The sequence below is a fragment of the Gorilla gorilla genome, chromosome 1, assembly GCF_029281585.2.
Source record: "Gorilla gorilla gorilla isolate KB3781 chromosome 1, NHGRI_mGorGor1-v2.1_pri, whole genome shotgun sequence".
NCBI lineage: Eukaryota > Metazoa > Chordata > Mammalia > Primates > Hominidae > Gorilla > Gorilla gorilla.
The window spans coordinates 147,024,675-147,044,112 of NC_073224.2; the positions used below are offsets into that span (position 1 = coordinate 147,024,675).

The following is a 19,438-nucleotide window of genomic DNA, read 5'->3' on the forward strand; positions in this document are numbered from 1 at the left end:
TTTTCACCAAAGATCTAAATGACCTATGTATTAAACAGGATCAAACTTCATCATCCAGGACCATGTATAACAGCACTCAATAAAGCAATAGATAAAGGGTCTTGATGTCTGATAGTGCTGCGTGGTACTTGCTATGGAGGGTCTGGCAGAACTGGACTAAAACAGCTTCTCTGAGCTTCTTTCTTTCTTTCTTCTTTTTCTTTTCTTTTTTTTTTTTTTTGAGACGAAGTTTCGCTCTTGTTGCCCAGGCTGGAGTGCAGTGGCGTGATCTCGGCCCATCGCAACCTCAGCGTCCCGGGTTCAAGCAATTCTCCTGCCTCAGCCTCCTGAGTACCTGGGATTATAGGCATGCACCACCATGCCTGGCTAATTTTTGTATTTTTATTAGAGTTGGGGTTTCTCCATGTTGGTCAGGCTGGTCTCAAACTCCCGACCTCGGGTGATCTGCCTGCCTCGGCCTCCCAAAGTGTTGGGATTACAGGCGTGAGCCACCATGCCCAGTTTCTCTGAGCTTCTTTTATGTTCTTCTGTTTTCCCTTCAGAAAGACTATACTTAGGTTTTCAAAGCCGCCTATTTAGTTAAATGAATGCAGAAAGATGTGATCCAGATTTCCATAACTTCAACGCTGTACTGCATTTTTCTGACATTGTTTTTCTTGCTGACTCTATGCAGAGCCAAATCTACAGCTTTTTTATAGTAGAGATGATGTTTCCTGTGAGGTTTTTTTGTTGTTCTTATTGTTGTTCTTTTGTTTTTCTTTTTGAGATGAAGTCTCTCTCTGTCGCCCAGGCTAGAATGCAGTGGCGTGATCATAGCTCATTGCAGCCTTGAACTCTTGGGCCCAGGTGATCGATCATCCCACCTCAGACACCTGAGTAGCTGTTCCAGCCACCAGAGTAGATGTTCCAGCCTGGCTAATTTTTATCTTCCTATTTTTTGTAGAGACAGGGTCTCGCTTTGTTACCCAGGCTAGTCGTGAACTCCTGATCCTCCCGCCTCAGCCTTCCAAAGTGCTGGGATTACAGACATGAGCCACCATGCCCAGCCATTTCCTGTGTTTTAATGTCTTTAGTTAGTTAGTTATAGAATAGTGAGGGATTTTTTTTTTTTGCTCAATTACTTGAACACGTTATAATATAATAAGGATAACATAAAGATCTTATCCTTGAGTTGTCTGGAACTGTATTTTAAATGATAAAACTAATTTCAGCAACCCTGATCGACCCTGTTGATTTTATAGATAAGGAGGAAACATGTTCAGGTCACGCAGCTAGTCAGTAGCAGGGATAGCACTTAAATCCTGGTCTTGTGACCTTGATTCCAGTACCCCTCTCTGCTTTTAAATATATTGAGCCGTAATTTTTAAAGAATCTCCCCAAGTTTAAAGATTCAGAATTTATTAATTGTGTTTTAATAGTTTCAAAACCATTTCTAATCTCATTTTATTTTGGTGACTCTGGGACTTAAAATACATAGTTCTTTAAAAAACTGTTATATTAATATATAGTATCTCACAAAATAAAAGTATATTGCAATTTCTAGCAAAATACTGAACGGGAATGTCAAGTTATGAAATGACTTAGATTAAAAGAGTTTAAGACGTGAGCAACACGTTCTTTTTAGTATTATTTAGACAGTAGTGTTGCTCAATAGAGAGGTGGAAATATTGAACTGGGAATCTCAAGACCTGTGTTTTGTCCTGTCACCGACTAGCTGTATGATTCTGGGCAAATGACCCACCTTCGCTGGGCTTCAGTTTGCTTGTCTGATACATAAAGGAATAGAGCTAGAATTAGAACTATCTGTTCAGTAAATAACTCTCACTATTGCTGACTATGTGAGAAGTCAGGCAGGGCACATTTGTTGTCAGAAGTCTTTGGACATGAAAATGATCTGTGCCTAATATTCTTCATCTTGACACTAGTAAGTAACCACAGGCCCGCCAGCCAGCCAGCAATCAATCTCCATCTGTAGAACTTCCATTGTTGTCCATGTATAGCAGTCTGGAGAAGGGCCAGGTTTTATTTTTGCCAGGAACTCTCTTGGCAAATCTGTATCCCTAGGGATGTCTGTTTAATTTTGTGGTGCAGAGCACAGTTTAGTGAAAAAGAAGAGGAATGCTGAGCTATTTGATTCTGAATGCTTTCAGAGATAGATCATTTTCATTTGTTTCCATAGTATCTATGTTTCAAGATGTTTTGAGGGAGAAGGTGAGCCAAAATAAGATGAAAAGAGGAAGGTGAGAAACCTTCCAGTATATGCTGACTCAGGAAATACATTTGAACTATGCAAGTATGCGTGTTTCCACAAATAGAAAACTTCTGATATACATATCCAGATTTGTCATTTTAGCTTTTCTCATGCATAACTTTTTGATTTTAAACTAGTCTCCTAGATTTAAACTGTTAAGAAAAAAAAACTTTTATGGAAAATTGGCATATTCTACTAGATATTTCAAAACTGTCCCATTATCTTGCCTTCTGGAAATAAATATAAAAGTATTTGAATTTGAATAAATTCCCCACTTTTTAAATTCATTTATAAAGATCTCAGTTTATATCTAGATTTAACATTCATTTGTTCAAGAAAATTTATTTTGTGACCAAAAGTTGTATGCTGAAAATTAAATACCTGAATTTCTTAAACCATAGAAATAGATCAAGTTGAGGTTGCATTTAGTTAAAATGCCAGTGTGTGTTACCACTGACCTTCGTTTTTTATTATCTTAAGTTTTTCAGTCTTTCATACCTTTAACATCTTTTTCTTCTAACTTTCATATCCATTTGTTGACAAATCCTAAGAAGTTTACTTTTATAATGTCTCTCAAATTTCACCCTTTATCTTCACTGCTGTTGGCCTATCCTAATCCAGAAGGGCCTAGATTGCTGCAACAACTTCCTAACTAGTCTCGCTTTCCTCAGTATTACCTTTAAAAGTCTTAAGCTAACATCCAGATTAATCTTTAAACATCAGACTGTATATCTGTTTAGAAATCTTAAAACTTCTTCATTTAAGTCTCAATACTGTCAAGCATTTAAAGCCCTTTATGTGTGGTCCTTTCTTTTCCATCCAACTGAATTAATTCAGCAAATAGTGTTGCAAGCAGTGATATGTGAGGCACTATGCAAAGATAAAGATAAATCAAATCTAGCTTCTTGCAGATATAGGTCAGCATTAATGTCAACACATCCGGGATTTTTTTTTCCTTTTAGAAACTTGTTCTACTTCATTCCATTCCACTTAAATTATTCTTGCCCAAGATATCAGTGATCTCCTCATTGTTAGATTGGGCAGTTTTCTTTTCCTTTTTTTAAGAAACAGGGTCTTGCTATATTGCCCAGGCTGGTCTCAAACTCCTGGCCTCAAGCAATCTTCCTGCCTTGGCCTCCCAAAGTGTTGAGATTATAGATGGGAACCACCCCACTGGGCAGTTTTCAATATGAATTGTACTTTACTTTGTTATGGCATTATATACTATTGACCATGCCTGCCTCCCTGATACTTCTTCCTTCTGTAGTTTTTAGGTATAGAAACTATTCACCTTTTCAGTTTCTTCTTAGAACTTTTCAAAGGAACAAAGTTTTAGTTTTGTTGATTTTTATTTTAAGTTATGTTCTGTTTCATTAGTTTCTATCTTTATTATTTCTTTCCTTCTACTTCTTGGGTTTTGGGGGTTTTTGTTTGTTTTTCTGTTCCTTCTTCTTGAGATGTATGTTTAGCTCTTTCATATTTTAAAAAATATACTTTAATTTTTGGAGCAATTTAAAATTTGCGGCAAAATTAAGCAGAGCATTGTCATATACCCCTCTGCCCCACACATGTACAGCCTCCTCCACTGTCAACATCCCTCACCAGAGTGGTACATATGTTACAATTGACAAACCTACACTGACACATCATTATCTCCTGAAGCCCTTAGTTTACATTAGGGTTTACTCTTGATGTACATTCTTTGGGTTTTGACAAGTGTATAATGGCATGTGTTCACCATTATGTTATCAATCAGAGTAGTTTCACTGCCCTAAAAATCCTCTGTGCTCCACCTGTTCATCCCTCCAACCCCTAGCAACCACTGATGTTTTTACCATTGTCTTTTCTGGAATATTATATAGTTGGAATTCCACAGTATGTATGTAGCCTTTTCAGATTGGCTTCTTTCACTTAGGAATACACATTTAATCAGGTAGGGTATGTCTGACAAATAATTTTCTAAAATCTTAAAATGACTACAAAAGGAATACACATTTAAGATTTCTCTACATCTTTTCATGGCTTGATGGTTCATTTCTTTCTCTTTTTTACATTTTATACTTTAATAAAATGATAAACACTGTTATAGGTAAAAGACAGTTCAGTACATTTAGTTGGATAAGATTTTTTAAATTTTTTAATTTTTTTTTTTTGAGACAGAGTCTCGCTGTGTTGCCCAGGCTGGAGTGCAGTGGCGTGATCTCAGCTCACTGCAACCTCTGCCTCGCAGGTTTAAGTGATTATCCTACCTCAGCCTCCCGAGTAGCTGGGACTACAGGCATGTGCCACCACACCTGGCTAATTTTTGTGTGTTTGGTAGAGATGAGGTTTCACCACGTTGGTCAGACTGGTCTCGAACTCCTGACCTCAAGTGATCTGCCCGCCTCGGCCTCCCAAAGTGCTGGGATTACAGGCATGAGCCACTGTGCCTGGCCTAGTTGGATAATATTTAAAAATTTACATATTTGCGAGCTCGTAGATTCTTTACCACCATGGTATATTTTAATCTATGTAGTCAGAGTCTTCTGGAATTCCAAAAGTTTTATCAATTTTATTTTCTTCAAACCCAAATTTTCTTTTGGCCCAAGATTTTATTGCAAATATGTTATCAGTCTATCTGTTAGCAAGTACTTTATTTGCCTGATGTATTTCTTCAACAACTTGCGGGTCACATTATTTGCATTTTTCAACTTCTGCCTTTGATCCAAGAGTGAAGAATGCTCTTTGGCTAACACGGTGCACTCCTTCATCTCATGTTGGCCAATTTTAGTTTTTCTGATGCTTTTCTGTAAGTTTGCATGCTTTTGGCTTCCCTGAAACAACTGAGATTTCAGAACCTCCAATTTATATGTTCTTGCATGAAGAATTTTACTTGGAAAAGACTGATAATAATTAGAAGTTCCAGTTCTCTCACAGTCAACCATATCATTATCAACTAAACTTTGAAGGACTTTTTTCTTTTACTAACACAGCAGTAATGCCTTTCTCTTTGGGAGCAGTCTTCTCCATGTCTTTTTTTTTTTTTTTTTTTTCAAGAGATGGTGTCTCGCTATGTTGGCCAGGTTGATCTTGAACTCCTGGCCTCAAGCAGTCCTCCTGCATCAACCTCCCAAAGTGCTACTATTGCAAGCATGAGCCGCCGCACCTGGCCTTCTCCATGTCTTTTAATTGAAATATATCTTTTGTTTTAAAAAATGTTTCCATCATGCAGGCTCTCTTTTCTTCTGCACTCAGTCCTTTTTTCTTTGATATGGTGTGGGCACCAGGCCTTCCAATGATGGGGTCTGCACATGGGGTGAGGGGCCAGCTCATTTCTTTTTATTGCTAAATAATTGTCCATTGTCTGATGTACCGCAGTTTATGTATCATCCACCTACTGAAGGACATCTTGGTTACTTCCAGGTTTTGCCAATTATATGAGAACTTTGTACTTTCTGTTCAGTTTTTCTGTAAACCAAAAAAAATGCTCTAAAGAATAAATCTATTAATTTAAAAAAATAAGAAAAAAGAATCTGTCTCTCCATTCATTCAACAAACATTTGTCAAATATCTAATATGTGCCAAGCAAAGAATGAAGTACTAGAAGTAATCAATTACATAAGACATATTTGTTTCAAGGAGTGTAGTCTAGTGGGAAAAGTAAGTCAACAATTGGAGTGATATTTGTATTTCAGAAGTGTGTATAGAGTGTTACAGGACCCCAGGAAGGGACCGTCTTAGTCTTAGTTGGTATAGGGGAGGGAGAGACAGAAAAGGCTTTTAAGAAGCCATGTTTATTGGAGACTTTTAGAATGAGTGTCAGTTAACTAGATCAAAATTTGTGTGTGAGGGCATGGGCACCTTGAGATAATATTCTATATAGAGTAAACAGTATCAGAAAAAGCATAGAAAGAAGAAACAGCGTGGCATGAACAGAGAACTACAAAAAGTTCTTTCCTTCGCAAAAGAAAAGATTGCATTTGGGGGTATTCAGGTCATGAAACTAAGAGGGTAAATAATACCTTGAAGGGCCCTCTGTGTTAAATGAATTAGAATTGGTTCTATATCCTGAAGGCTAAGGAAAGTTACTGATGGTGGATTTAGTTAATATGAGAAGATTCCTCTTTTTGTCTTCTGCAAATACATAGAATGCTGGATAAAATATAAGCTCCCTTTCTCAGTTTTTTTTTATTACTACCTAATTAAGTTTGAAAGCAAGCAAAGGAAATCTCCAGATACCAGAAATGACAAGGAAACTCAAACTCAGATATGAAAGAGAGCTAAAGCCAAAATGGCCAATGGGGAGTGGGAACCATAGTTTTAAGGGCTATATGAGGTGAGGAGAAAAGACTTCAGGCTTCTGAGAGTCAGAGAATTGCAATTGACCTGTGTCTTTAAAATTGGGAGCCACAAAAGGCCATGCTGCCTTTGAGGAAGAGTATTCAACAGCATCACTCCCCTGGCTTACAAAAGCAACAAGGACCTGTAAGTGGGGTTGTAGGCCTTCAGGGAGTCAGAAACAAGGAATAAGGCTAGAGGGAGAAGATGACCAGTGACCCAAGCCTAAGCCAGTCAGCTCATAGCATTCTACTGGCCACAGTGCTTGGTTCAAGGGTGGTTATGTTTTCTAAAAATTTATTTAGTTGGAGTGAAGCCCAGGACCACGTTTGTTGGTTTGACCCTTTCTTCCTTCTCTGGTTTTGAAGATGGAAGCATGTAGCTCTGAAAGCTGCTGGTTCCATCTTGTGACAACTTGGAAAGTCAGCCAGGATGAAGATGAACCTCTGGAAGGTGGATGAAGAATCAAAAAAATTCACCCAGTGTGAGACACTGAATCAAAACAACATTGATTATTTCAGCTGCTGGTGATGACATAATAGATTACTCACACTAACCTCCCACAGACAAAGATAATTGAAATGTAGATTTAAAAATTACATATATGTATTTATATATTTTAAACAGCTATTTAAAGGCACTGGAAAGGAAGTGAAAGAAAAGATAAACTCAATCTGAAAGGAAGGAACTTGCCCCTGAAGGTACTCCCCAGTCTGTGCCTGGCTCCAGAGGCAGAAATCTTAGATAACAGGGCTCAGGGCTAGTAGAACAGCCAGAAACTTAGGCAAAAAATCGTGGAAGGGGAGGAGATGCAGAAAGATTAGTCCCCAAACCTGCATTTAACATCTGCCCAACTCCTTCATATGTGTGGGGAGGCCCAGGAAATGCAATGAAAAAGCAGCACCTGGAAGCTAAAAGAATGGAGAAGAGCTTTCAGCAGGTGCTGATGGCAGGAGAGACAGAATTTGGAAATTGAGTCTCACCGAATTAACTGCCTGCTAGAACAAAGATCCATCTTCAGAGGAATGTTACAGAATCTAGAGTCATGACAACATATTATGCATAATGTGTAATAACCAATCCAAAAATCACTACACATGTGAAGAAACAGGAAAATGTAACCACGTTCAAGAGAAAGTAGTCAATAACAAAATATCTTCAAGATGACCAAGTGTTCATATTCGAAGTCAAAGATGTTAAAGCAGTCATTATAAATATGCTTGAGGACTATGAAAGAAAATATGTATAGTAATTGAACAAGTAGGAAACCTCAAACAGAGAAAGAGAAATTTTTTCTTTTTTTCTTTTTTTTTTCTTTGAGATGGAGTCTCACTCTGTTGCCCAGGCTGGAGTTCAGTGGTGCGGTTTTGGCTCACTGCAACCTCTGCCTCCCAGGTTCGAGCAATTCTCCTGCCTCAGCCTCCTGAGTAGCTGGGATTACAAGCATGCACCACCACGCCCAGCTGATTTTTGTATTTTTAGTAGAGTCGGGGTTTTGCCATGTTGGCCAGGCTGGTCTCAAACCCCTGAGCTCAAGCGATCTGCCCACCTTGGCCTTACAAAGTGCTGGGATTACAGGCATGTGCCACCATACCCAGCCTCTAGAATTTCATATCCAGAAAAACTAGTCTTCAGGAATGAAGATTAACTGAAGACATTTTTCAGATAAAAACAAGAATTCATCACCAGCAGACCTTTAATATAAGAAATGCTAAAATAAGTACTTCAGGCTAAAGAACCAATACTGGAAATAACACTGGAAATGACACTAGCTGGTAACTCATATCTTCAGAAATGAATAAAGATCAATAGAAATGGCAAATCAGTGAATAAATTTGAAAGACTGTAGATTATTTTCTTAATTTCTTCAAAAGACATATTAGTGGTTAAAGAAAAATTAAAGCACTGTATTGTAGGGTTTATAACAGTAGCACAAAGGATTGGGATAAATAGAATAATGCTGTTACAAGATATCTGTATTTAGTGTTTAGTAGTACAGCATTAACTCTAAGTAGATTGTTTTAGTTATGGATGTATATTTTAATTTCTAAAGCAACCAGTAAAACAAAAATGCAAAGAGTTCAGCAAAGGACAATAGAGGCCCACAAAATACTAGTTTACATCCACTAGGATGGCTATAATAAAAAAGATAGAACAATAACAAGTGTTCACAAGGATGTGGAGAAATAGGAAATCATACACTGCTGGTGGAAGTGTACAATATTGCAGCTGCTTTGTAAAATAGTTTAGTAGTTTTTTAAGAAGTTAAATGTAGAGTTACATAAGACCCAGCAGTTCCACTCCTAGATATATACCCAATGGAAATGAAAACCCACATCCACAGAAAAACATACACATGGATGTTCATAGCAGCCTTATTTAAAATAGTAAAAAAGTGGAAACAATCCAAATGTCCATCAGCTGACGAATGGAAAAATAAAATGTGGTATATCCATACAGTGGGATATTGTTCAGCAATAAAAAGAAACAAAGTACTGATTCATGTTGTAACATGGATGAATCTTGAAAAGTTAAGTGAAAAAAGCCAGTCACAGAAGACCACATATTGTATTATATCATTTACATAAAATGTCTAGAATAAGCAGATCTATAGAGAAAGAGAGTTGATTCGTGTTTGCTTTGGGCTGGGGAAATGAGGGGAAGGACAGCTAATGAGTACAGGGTTTCTTTGAAGGGGATGAAAATGATCTATAATTTGATTGTAGTGATGTTTTTCCAAACCTATGAGTATATTTTTTAAAACATTGAATTGGGCCAGGTGCAGAGGCTAATGCCTGTAATCCCAGCACTTGGGGAGGCTGAGGTGGGAGAATTGCTTGAGCCCAGGAGTTTGAGACCAGCCTGGGCAACACAGTAAGATCTCATCTCTGCAAAAAAAAAAAAAAAAAAAAAAAAAAAAAAAAAAATTGACATGGTGGCATGCACCTGTAGTCCCAGCTATTTGGGAAGCTGAGATGGGAGGATCACGTGTGCACAGAAGGTCAAGGCTGTGACCTTGTGGGACTGTGATCGCCACTGTACTCCATCGTAGGTGACAAAGCAAGACCATGTCTCAAAACAACAACAACAACAACAACAAAACATTGAATTCTATACTTTAAATGGGTGAATTGTATGGTATATGAGTTATATTTCAATAAAGCTGTTTTTAAAGACAATAAGAATACTAAAATTTTTTTTTCAGTTCACCCCAAGAGAGGAACAGAGAAACAGCAAACAGATGAGACAAATGCAAAACACTAAAATGGCCAGTCCAGCCGAATCCAGCCAAATCAAATGTAAATCAACTTAACATTACAATTAAAAGATAGAGATTGTCAGGTTGGAAAAAGGATTGCCCAACTTTAAGCTGTCTGCAAGGCATGCACTTAACAAAAGATACAAAGCTTCAAAGTAAAAGGATGGGAGAGGATATACCGTGTAAACAAATAATTCGAGAGTTAGATATTTTAATAATGGAAAAGATGGACTTCAAGGAGTACTACCAGAGATAAACAGGGACATTTTATAATTTTAAAAACTCAATATATCAGAAAGACATAATCCCAAATGTATGTATGCCTAATTAGCTTCAAAATACATAAACCATAAAACTGACAGATGGAAGAAAGGATTCAAGTCCACAGTCATACTTGGAGATTTTCATATCCCTTTTAGAGCAATTAGTAGAACAACTAAGCCAAAAGTCTGTACAGATATAGAAGATCTTAATAGCCCTGTTAACCAGCTTGCCCCAGTTAATATTTATAGAACCCAATACCCAAAAAATACAGAATAAACAGTCTTTTTAGGTACCATGGAACTTTTACCAAGATAGACCATATCCAGGGCCATGGAACAAGTCTTAATAAGTTTTAGAAGATTGAGATCTAACAGAGTATGTTTTCTGATTACAGTTGAATTAAACTATAAGTCAGTAACAAAAAGATATTTGGAAAACCCCCAAAGATTTGGAAATTAGATAGTGTATTTCTGAAAATATTTTGAACTGAATGATAATAAAAAATGTGTTAGCATTTTTGGGATGCAGTTAAAGCACTGCTTACAGAGAAATTTATAGCTTTAATTGTTCATATTAGAAAGGAAGAAGTGTTAAAATGTAATATTTAAGTTACCAGAAGGTGGAACAAGATAAGCAAATTAAACCCAAGAAAGAAGAAAGTAAAGACAATAGCAGATATCAATTAATTAGAAAATAGACAACAGAGACAATAAACAAAACCAAAATGGATTTTTTCAAAAGATCAAAAAAATTGAAAACGCCTAGAAAAAGCTTATTATATACCAATACTGATAATGAAGGAGGAGCATCATTATGTATCTGTAAACTTCAAAAAGATAATCGAATTCTAAAAACAACTTTACACCAATAAATTTGATGCCTTCGATGAAACAAATTCCTGGAAAAATGCAACTTTCCAAAACTGACACAAAATTAAATTTAAAAACTGAATAGTCTTGGCCGGGCACGGTGGCTCACACCTGTAATCCCAACACTTTGGGAGGCCGAGGAGGGTGGATCACGAGGTCAGAAGTTCAAGACCAGCCTGGCCAACATGGTGAAACCCCCATCTCTACTAAAAATACAAAAATAAGCCAGGCATGGTGGTGCATGCCTGTAATCCCAGCTACTCGGGAGGCTGAGGCAGGAGAATTGCTTGAATCTGGGAGGCGGAGGTTGCAGTGAGCCGAGATCATACCCCTGCACTCCAGCCTGGGTTGCAGCGCGAGACTGTCTCAAAAACAAAAACAAAAAACAAAAAAACCCCAAAAAACTGAATAGTCTTTTATGTGTCAAGGAAATTCACTTTGTGATAGAAAACATTCCTACAAAGAAAACTTCAGGCCCAGAGAGTATCACAAGTGAATTCTCAAACATTTATGAAAGACACTGTAAAATCTAACAAACAGCTTCAGAAAATGAAGAAGAAATAACTTCTCAACTAATTTTGTGAGGCTAGTATAATTCAGATACTAACATCTAGTAAAGACATTATGAAAAGTTAAAAAGCTCTTATGAACATACATAAAGCTGTTTAACAAAATATTAACAAATTGAATCCAGCTATAAATAAAAGGATTAATAGAACATGACCAAGTGGGTTTTATCCCAGGAATATAAAATTGGTTTTGTATTTGAAAATAAATAAATGTAATCCACCATATTAATGATAAGGAAAAGAAATGTGGCCATCTCAATAGACACAGAAAAAGCATTTGACCAAAATCAGCATGGGGCTTAAATAAAATCCAGCAAACTGGAATTAGAAGATAGTTTCATCAATCTGATAAAGGGCATCTACAACATGACTTCAGCTAACATCATTCTTAGTAATAAGCCCCTGAGGACTATGCCTTTAATATCTGGAACAAGGCAAGTGCAGGGAGCCGAAGGCCCATGGGACATGACCAACTCAGCATTCCACTGGAAGCTATATGATCAAACAGCAAACTGTTTATCATGAATGCAGGATATGAGCAAACTCACAAGTGCTCCTGCCAACAGAAGATTTGCTGGACGCAATCACTCCCTGGCACTGACGTTATCTACTGTGACATCTAGAGCCTGTTGTTCAAAGAATGCAGTCTTGAAAGCCTACTCTGGACCGAGCAGCTGACCCCTTCTTCCACCCACCTTCTCACTATCTCTTTTGCCTAAAAATACAGAGGGCTGTGTAGAGCTCAGGGCCCTTGTCCACTAGAGGCAAGGTGCCCCCTGACTCCTTCTTCCAAACATACTGTTTTGTCTTTGTTTTTTATTCCCGCATTCACTCCCTCTTTTTTCAGTTCCCTTTGATCCGTGCGGGTTGCATAGTGGCGCCCTGAACAGCGACAGAATTGGGTGCTACACAGGCAAGGATACCATTCTCAAAATTTCTACTCAACATTTTTCTGAATGTCCTTGCCAATGCAATAAGGCAAGGAGAAGTAAAAAAAAGATTAAAAAGGAAGAAGTAAAAGCTCCCTATTCTCAGATTATTTATATAGTAGAATATCCTGAGGAATCAATTTTAAAACTACTATAAACAATAAGTAAATTTAACAAAGTCTTGAGATACAAGGGCAATAAAAAATTAACTGTATTTTTACTTAAATAAGATTTAAAAACCAATTATCTTTTAATAGCATCAAAAATACTTAAGAATAAATTTAACAAACATGCACACCTCTACACTGAAAAGTATAAAATACTGCTGAGAGAAATTTAAAAAGATGTAAATAAATGGAGAGGTATGTTATTTGAGTCCCTAAATTCTGTTTCAGTTGAAGCCAATTAGAGAGAGATTTTCCATGGACTAATAACGAAAAGAGTCTCAAGTAATATGCTGGAGATTGTAGTTTCGTTTTTGTTTTGTTTTGTTTTGTTTCTAAATATTCCATCATTTCTGTGTAACACTAAGCCTGATGGTTGGATTTGAGTTTAGCAGACCTGCCCCAGATGGAAGCCTGTTAAGACACTGGGAATTAGATTAGAAGTTATGCTCATCAACTATGCAGCTGTAGATTAGAGCAGACGATTCCACTAGCACATATGTTGACAGAATGGGGCCAGTGGTGGTTCATATACCTGTTTGTTGTCAAATACCAGGTTTAGATGTTTTCCTCATCCTCAAGTGAGAGATCACATAGCAATATGGGACTTGTAAAACTTTCAGAACAAAGGGAACATCATTATGAAGATTTAGAGGAAGAGCAACTCTCTGAAAATTATTTATTATAGAAATGTAAGAAATTTTGAAACTTTTCTAGCATCCTTAGTTGATTCAGGAGGATATAGCCTCTGTGGAACTGAAGTATAAAAGTATAAGGAACAGGCTGAGTGAGGTGACTCATGCCTGTAATCCTAGCACTTTGGGAGGCCAAGGCAGGCAGTAACAAGGTCAGGAGTTCGAGACCAGCCTGGCCAATATGGTGAAATCCCGTCTCTACTAAAAATACAAAAATTACCCAGGCGTGGTGGTGGGCGCCTGTAGTCCCAGCTACTCGGAAGGCTGAGGCAGGAGAATCACTTGAACCCAGGAGGCAGAGGTTGCAGTGAGCCGAGATCGTGCCACTGCACCCCAGCCTGGGCAACAGAGTGAGACTCCATCTCAAAAAAACAAAAACAAACATACACACACAAAAAGTATAAGGAGCAAATAGACTGAGATGAAAAGGGAACAATAAGCATGGAAAGCTACAGGTAAACTGGACATGCAATAGCAATGAAGATATAAACGGAAGACAGTGTTAAAAGCAGGATTCACCCTGAGGTGTACTGAAGCAATGATGTGGAAAACACATTTGAGAAATTTTATCAGAATGCAGAGGAAAAAAAGAAAGGAGATGAAAACTGTGAGGGAGATGGTAGCTATGGATGACAGACTTTTCTACAGCACCAGTGCCAGAACTTGTGAGCCAAAGTTTTCAGGGGAAAAGGTTGTGACTAGAGAGTGTTGTACTGGCTGCATTTTGTTTCATTCTCGAAGGTTACAGACATTCATGTATGCCAGGGTTCAAAATATGCTGTGCACATAGCCTTCTTGGAGAACTAAAACAAATGAACAAAGTTTTAATTGACTGAAAGACAAAACAAAATGAACTTAAGAATAGGATTTATGTTACTAAACACCTTCAGACTTCCAGAGGACTGCCAGCAAGTATAGGGCCCTCCCGAGTTCTTAGAATCCTCATCTTAGCAAACCGCATTGATTGAACCGTGTCCATGGATGAGTCTGCAGAAATGTGTGTCGTGTTGGCATCTGGATTACACTTAAAAGCAAACAGTTCCCTCATGAGTTATTCTCCCCGGACGAAATTGTGTAGTTGGGCGCAAATAATTCGTCTGGAAAACCCTCTCCCTGAGGCATTATTTACCACAAGATCCAGAAGTTCAATTAAATAAGATTACAGTACAATAATGCTAAAAAAAAAAAAAAAGAAAAATTTCTCCAAAAAAACTGAAAAGAAATATTTCAAATGTTAAAAAATTAAATGACTACTAAGTTGTCGTGATTTTCAAATCTACTTTTGAAATGAGCATGTATTTTTCAATTAAAAAAAGCTATAGATAAAGGAAAATTGATTAAAATGCGTTAACTAAGCGAAAGGGCATACAAAATAGTGAAACGAAAGCCAAAAACAATTAAGATTTTAATTAAACAGTTAAACTAGAGAACATAAATATTATTTAAATAGTAGTATTAGCTTAAACAATGTAAAAAGGAACATTTAAAACACTAACCTTTTTAGATTTAAAATTCTTAAATTTTAAAAACAGACATTAAGTTCTTTGTGACTGCTCTACCAGAAAAAATAAATAAATAAATAAATGTGAGGTCTTAATTTCTTTGTGCAGTAACCTCCAATCTGAAGCAAACAATTAGAGCACATTCTGATGACCTTCAAGCTTGAGGGCTTTCCAGGTAATTGTTCTTTAGGTGGAGAGCCAAGGGCTGAGGATAGAACTCCTGGTCCCTTTCCTTGTACCTTTTATAGATGACTTGCTTTCACTATCTTACTGACTACCCTGGTTTGGTACTTGAAAATAGAGGCAGGATCAAACTTTTAGCCTTCACTTTGGATCCTGTTCTTACCTACTGCCCAACTCCGAGGAGCTGGTCTTTCTCCAGACAGTACTTCCACTCCAGAGATGTCCTGCCCAAGACTGACGCACACTTGCTCTCCCACTGAGCCAGGTTCCTCAGGTCCCACCGTCCTCCTGTCCTCAAAAGCACTTAGGATGTAGCAAATTGTCTTATTTTTTTACTCCCGACTAGCAAATTCTCCTTTCTAATTAGTAAGCCTATATATGCTACCTAAAATTGACTTATGTCAATTTTTTTGCAACACATTGCATGTTCTACATACTTCCTCTGGATTTGGTCTGATATGGTCATCTTTGTGTTCTCTCCTTTGGGCTCTCCTTTTCTGGGACATCTTTCACAATTTGTCCATCCTGAGTGTGTTTCTGTAGCAATTGAAAACCAAAACACAATTGCTTTCTCAATACAGTTATAAACTCCTGAAATAAACAGTGTCTGAGGGCTGAAATTGTGTCCCACACTTTTCTTATGCAACCTAGAACAAAGCAACTTGGGATTAAAAAAAAAAATACTAAAGTGTCAGTAACAGCAGCAAGTAGCATTTCTTTGGCTTTGCATTACCCTCCTAACTGTGGAAACCGGCTTCCTCCAACCCCTTCCCCAACTAGTCCAGGGAGTCCCAGGGATAGCTCAAGTTTGCCTTTGACTACAATTCTCTAGACTACTCTGTGGGTGGCCATTTCCCCCAGCCTGTATTCCATGAATGTTTTTCTCTGAGATACCATGCCCCACACCTCTTTCCTTCCTCTTACTCTCTGGCTCCTATGCAAAATCTACTGTCACCCCCATGCTCTGATACCCAATGTTCTCTGAGACTCAGTTCTTTGATTTGGTTCTTCAGCTGGTCTAGTTCAAGCGATGTATTGCCCTGCCTCTGCAGTACCAACCCATTGTCTTTACCCTAGCTTATGTGCTTAGATTCACTTTCCTTTAGAATGAGTTTTTTCCTAGGAGGATGCTGGAGCCACAGAACAAGTGTTCCCTGCTTCATGGACTAACTCACCAATCAACCATGTTAAAACATCTGTTAATCTTCTAAGGTAGAGTTAAGAAACTATCTTCTCCAAGAAGTCCTTTCAGAATTCCCTCTGCCTGTATCACCTCCAGCTAGATATGTATCTCTTCTTTGTACCATGGTTACTCTGAACATGTCCTGGTGTATTAGTCCCTTCTCACGCTGCTAATAAAGACATACTCGATACTGGGTAATTTATAAGGAAAGAGATTTAATTGACTCAAAGTTCCACGTGGCTGGAGAAGCCTCACAATCATGGTGGAAGGCAAAGGAGGAGCAAAGTCACATCTTACATGGTGGCAGGCAAGGAGAGCTTGTAGCAGGGGAACTCCCATTTATAAAACCATCAGATCTCATGAGACTTATTCACTACCATGAGAACAGTATAGGGGAAACTGCCCCCATTATTCATTTATCACCACTGGCCACGCCCTTGACACATGGGGATTATTACAATTCAAGGTGAGATTTGGGTGATGACACAGACAAATCATATCACTTGGATATAGTTTTTATCATATGAGATGGTAATTATCTTTTTACTTACCTGAGTCCCCATCTAAACTATGAGTTGATTGAGGGAAAGTATCATGTCTCATGCATCTTTGAATTCTGAATGTTTAGCTTAGTTCTTGTCAGTTAGTAGGTTCTATAGGGTCTCAAGTTGAGCCTGTGATATACTTGTGTACAACACAATAGATTTGGCTCAAATATCACATGATGTCGATTAATGGCAGTTTTCCATTTGATAAGAATTATCTGCCAAGGCGTTCATTTTCCTTTAAGATTGATGTCAAATCAATTTATCAAACATTTTGGTGAGCACCCATGTATCCTAAGTACTGCCTTGTCCCTTAGATATATGGAAATGAGTAAGACATGGTTCCTGTGCAGAAGAAACTTCCCTGGGTCTCCCTCCCTCCATTTCTTTATTCTTCTTTCTCGTTCATCCTTGTCTGGATAAATTTTTACTGAGCCTGGATTTGCATCTAATGGAGTAAATAAACGTAAGGAGGTTAATTATAGCATAGTATACTCAGAGTAATAATCAAAGTGTGTTCCAGATATAGAGATAGCACGGAGGAAAGCATGATAGAATTCTTAGGGTGGTACGGGGTATCCTGGAGGAGGTGACTTCTGAGTGAGTTATCAAGGGTGAAAAGACACTCTCCATGCTTAGGTCAGTGAAAGGTACTTCGAAAGAAGAAAGAGAATATGCAAAGGCCTAGAGAAGTGAAAGGACCATGTCTTCCAGAAACAATAAGTACTTTGGTATTGTTGCAGCATTAAGTTCAGTAGAATGATGATACAAGCGGTGGTGAGAGATGAAGCTAAGATAGTAGGCAATATTTTAAGTGCCAAAATATTTCTTTTATGTTTGGGTGACTTTTTAGTTAAGAGAATGGTAAGGTCTCTAATATAGCTGATGATATTTATAATCCAAACATGAAGCCGTGTATTGCTTTATACAAAGTTCTGTGGTCATCTAGCTATATTTTAGTGTTTATTGTATAGGTAGATGAGAATAAAAAAGAAGATGCTCCCTGGAGTTTATAGTCTTGTTGAGGATACAGAATATATCCACACAGAGAGTTTAGAGCAGGGGTTCCCAACTCCCAGGCTGCAGACCAGTACCAGCCCATGGCTTGTTAGGAACCAGGCTGCACAGCAGGAAGTGAGTGGTGGGCCAGCAGCATTACTGTCTGAGCTCCGCCTCCTGTCGGATCAGCGGTGGCATTAGATTCTCACAGGAGCTGGAACCCTGTTGTGAACTGCACATGCGAGGGATCTAGGTTGTCCCCTCCTTAGGAAAATCTAATGCCTGATGATCAGAGGTGGAACAGTTTCATCCCGAAACATCCCCCCACCTCACCCGCACTCCCCACCCCATCTGTTGAAAAACCGTCTTCCACGAAACCCGTCCCTGGTGTGAAAAAGTTTGGGGACTGCTCGTTTAGATACAGCACTTACCAAGCAATCTACAGACTGCTGCCAACCAAAATTGTAAAGGTGGGGTATAAGCACAATCTTGATGGAGTTATAGGAATGATTAGGAGAGTGCGTAATTAGAAAGAGACAACCTGATTTTTGGCTTAAGAAAAACAAGTTCCATAAGAGCTAGCGGAGCATGGAAAATGCAAAATTGAGGAATGTATTTATAAATGAGAAATTTCTTGATGTTCTGTAGTTTACAGTAAAGAAATGGCTCCTGGCCAGGCACAGTGGCTCATGCCTGTAATCCCAGCATTTTGGGAGGCCGAGGCAGGCGGATCACCTGAGGTGAAGAGTTCAAGACCAGCCTGGCCAACAAGGTGAAACCCTATCTCTACAGAAATACAAAACTTAGCCAGACATGATGGTGGGTGCCTGTAATCCCAGCTACTCTGGTGGGAGTATTCAGGTGGGAGGCTCAGGTGGGAGAATTGCTTGAAACTGGAAGGTGGAGATTGGAGTGAGCTGAAATCACGCCATTGCACTCCAGCCTGGGCGACAGAGTGAGACTCTGTCTCAGAAAAAAAAAGAAATGACTCCTTACCTAGATCAACAAGTAATCATCTTTAAGCCTTGTAATATAAACAAAAAACAAATGTATTTTTCTTTATAATAAATACATTTATTTTCTTATTCTCTACTAAGGATGGGAGCCTATGTGTTATATCTTTAGTTAACTCTTATTTTCCACTATTTTTATTTGTATCTTTAGATATTCAGTTTGCCTTAGAGATTGTTTATTGTTTATATAAAATGGGTCTCTGGATTTCTGCCAAACTACTCTCAGTCCATACTACACAGGGACTATCTTAGCCTGTCCTTTCATCTCTTTATTCTCAAAAATCCACCACAGCCTCTGCCTTTTTCCTTATGGAATGTAGGAACCCAAACCTTCTCCTTGCTCCACTAGTTCCTCCGATTCCCACAGCTCTCTGGTTGGGTATTCTTCTATTGAGCTAGTGTGGACTTTTGGCAGACCATGGGAGTTTCTATGCATACCTTCCTAGAGCCTTTGATCAGTAAATACATTTTACACTTATGTAAATTCAAACTTAGGAGGAGGTGTGTTTTAATCCTCCAAAAGAAGAATGGGGGAACCTTTCACTTTCTATTTATATAGTTTATAAATTGTTTAAGTTTGACAACGAGCATTTGCTGTTTTTGTAACTGAAAAGTAAAAATGGTTCAATTTTGAAAAATGAAATCAGGAATAGAGCCTTTTCTACCATTTCAGGTCTATTAAATGAACCTATCTAT

At 38.1% G+C, this 19,438-nt stretch overlaps 1 protein-coding gene and 1 pseudogene across 1 annotated transcript in view; one reads left to right on the top strand and one right to left on the bottom strand.

The window, feature by feature from the left end:
- DIPK1A (divergent protein kinase domain 1A) overlaps nucleotides 1–19,438 on the top strand; it is a 124,075-nt gene that overhangs the window by 29,537 nt on the left and 75,100 nt on the right. The gene's annotated exons all lie outside the window — the stretch shown is intronic.
- Nucleotides 4,754–5,563, bottom strand: LOC101154119 (meiotic nuclear division protein 1 homolog; annotated as a pseudogene).